Below are 2,960 nucleotides of genomic sequence, written 5' to 3'. Positions count from 1 at the left end.
GAGGAGTAACCATGGTGAATCCAGAGTGTAACACGTGAGTGTGTGAGCAGTAATGTGGGGGTAACCAGACTAACATTGGAGTATGTGAGGAGTAATGCAGGAGTATCCAGAATGTAATACATCAATATACAAGGATTAAAATGGGAATACCCTGAGAGTTACATGGGAGTAAGAGAGTAGTAAAGTGGGAGTAACCAAGAGTAACAGCGGAGTGAACAGAGAGCAATGTGCGAGAGAGGAGTAATGCGGGAGTAACCAGAGTGCAACGCAGGAGTGAGAGAGGAACAATACAGGAGTATCCAGAGAGTAATATGTGAGCAACCAGAATGCAAAGCGGGAGTGAAAGAGGAGTAACGGGAGTATCCAAAGCGTAACATAGAAGCATGTGAGGTGTAACACAGGAGTACCCAGAGAGTAATGTGGGAGTAATTTGGGGTAACATGGGAGTAATCAGAGAGTAATGCCAGAGTATGTGAGGTGTAATATGAGAGTAACATGAGAGTAATCAGAGAGTAACAGGGGAGTAAGAAAGGAGTAACAGGGGGAATAATCGGAAAGTAACAAGGTACTATATGAGGAGTAATGAGGGAGTTTCCAGAGGTAGCCTGGAGTTACTCAGGTGTAACCTGGGAGGAACCAGAGTGTAACACGGGAGGAAACACAGAGTAACACAGGGGTAAGAGAAAAGTATCTGAAGCCCAACAGCGCAGTAACAGAGACACGTACGACTTCTCCTCGCTGACCGGGGTGCCCGGGAAGCCCGTCCTTGCCAGGGGGGCCCTGTGGGGAGGAAAACGGAGAGGTCAGTGGCGCAGGGGGAGATCACAGTGGGAGGGAACTGGGGAGCAGTCAGGAGGGCAGGGGAGCCAGCTGGGGGGCCGGGTGGGAGTGGGGGAGGGGGGGGGAGGGGCCGGCGGGGGGGTGGGGGCAGGCAGAGGGGCAGGGGAGGCAGTAGATAGTGCATGTTACTCACCGGTGGCCCTTTGGGTCCGGGGAAGCCGTTTGGCCCCTGGGGGCCCGGGAGTCCCTGTGGAGAGCAGAGCGGAGATTAGGGGGGGCTGTGGGGGCAAGGAAAACAATGCCCGGCCCCGGGGACACCAGCTGGAGGCCAGCACGACCAGGGCCAGGCCAATGTTGTACCGGGAGCCCGACTACACAAAGCCAGCCGTGTCGCACTGAAGTGTCCCGTCCCTCGCACCAGGGAACTGTTGAGGCTGCTGCGCACCGTGCCGGGCCCAGCAGCCGTGACTGGGGTCATGCGAGCAACGCATTGCAGTGACCCGTCCCTCGCACCAACAAATCGCTGCAGCTCGCACAGCAGGTCTGGAGCCGGCTCACGGAGAGGCTGAACAGTGCTAGCAACGCTCAGATAGGGCAGGCTGCATGAGGCCTGGTGGTGGTGAGCAGAGGCCTACTGCGAGTGTTGCACTAATGTGACCCATGCCTGGCATGGTTGTCGCACACGGCTCTGGAGAGGTGGACGGGAATGGGCACATGGCGGGGCAGGCTGCACGAGGCCCAGCAGTGGTGTTCCAGGCCCAGCGAAGGGCAGTGCCCGGTGCCCAGGGCTCTGTGCACGCCCAGGTCCCCCCCACGCCGCGCTCACGCTCACCCTTTCCCCGGGAGGGCCATGGGGGCCGTCGCCGCCAGAGGTGCCCTGTGGGGGGAGACAAATGTGAGAGGCAACCGGGAGCATGTCCCCTTCCAACACACACTGACACGCGTGCACAGATGTGCAAGCACACACACCCATTCTCACACACTCGGATGTACACAGACACACACAGAGAGACAGAGACAGACACACACACAGACACATGGGGATACACACAGGGACACACAGAGAGACGCAGATGGGGCACACACACACACACACACACACACAGAGACATACACACATGGACAGATGGACACACAAACACACACACAAAGGAACACATTCAGCCTTGCACGTTTGCACGCCCAGAGCCTGCTCACACACGCTGACCTCTGAGCCCTGCCCAGACCTCACCCTGCAACACACTGACCCCACCCCGACCCGACACTCAGACAGACGGACAGACCTGGAGCCCCAGACCTCACCTTCGCCCCCAGCTTTCCAGTGGCTCCTCGTGGCCCCCGCTGGCCCCTGGGACCCTGGAGGAATGAGACAGAGGCGGGTGAGTGTCTGAGCCCTAGCTCTGCCCACTCCCGTCCTCCAACCGCCCCTTCCCGGGGGGCAGAACCCCAGCGACCCACACAGTGCCCTGGGGGCGTTCACGAGGATCTCAGGGGTGGAGGCGGCAGACGGTAGGGACCCACCAGCCACATAGGACGGGGATGGGCACATGACCCCCAGCCCCGGTAGGGGAATGCTGGACCCCCCCAACCCCAGATGGGAGGATTAAGGAGGGTAGGTGGAGGGGGATATTTGCCCCCCCACCAGAGAGAGGCCCAGCCCCGAGGCCCTGTGCCAAGGGGGGTGGAGCCCAGAGGGGACACATCATGTATGAGTCAAGGTGGGGCGTGAGCCCCATGGCAGGGGGCGTGGCTGGCCCCAGGGGTCATGGGCATGACCTCACTGGGGATTGGGTGAAGGGGGGTTCCACGGGAGGGGCAGGGGCCATGATGGGGAGCCTGCACTGGGCCAGGGCCGGCTCCAGGCACCAGTTTAACAAGCAGGTGCTTGGGGCGGCCAAGGGAGAGGGGCAGCACGTGCGGCAATTCAGCGGCGGCAGGTCCCTCGCTCCCTCTAGGAGCGAAGGACCTGCCGCCGAATTGCCGCCGCCGATCGCGATCGCGGCTTTTTTTTCTTTCTTTTTTTTTTTTTTTGCTGGGGTGGCAGAAATGCTGGGGCCGGCCCTGCACTGGGCACAGATGGATGGATGGACAGACAGGAGAACGTGGATGTGAGAAGGAGGGGATGGAGGTTTTGGATGGAGAAAGCAGAGGGATGGATGGACAGACAGATGAGAAGGGAC

The 2,960-nt window shown here is 59.8% G+C and overlaps 1 long non-coding RNA gene across 1 annotated transcript; it reads right to left on the bottom strand.

Moving 5' to 3' along the window:
- Window positions 1-725: 725 nt before the first annotated feature.
- On the bottom strand, window positions 726-2,143 carry LOC113405881. The gene is made up of 4 exons (XR_003369576.2): window positions 2,083-2,143; window positions 1,613-1,657; window positions 974-1,027; window positions 726-780 (listed from the first exon to the last, which is right to left on the bottom strand). It is a non-coding gene; the product is annotated as an uncharacterized LOC113405881 (long non-coding RNA).
- Window positions 2,144-2,960: the final 817 nt, after the last annotated feature.

The sequence above is a fragment of the Terrapene carolina genome, unplaced genomic scaffold (genome assembly GCF_002925995.2).
Source record: "Terrapene carolina triunguis isolate 2854851 unplaced genomic scaffold, T_m_triunguis-2.0 Scaffold51446, whole genome shotgun sequence".
Classification (NCBI taxonomy): Eukaryota; Metazoa; Chordata; order Testudines; family Emydidae; genus Terrapene; species Terrapene triunguis.
This window is presented reverse-complemented; position numbering and strand designations above follow the sequence as displayed.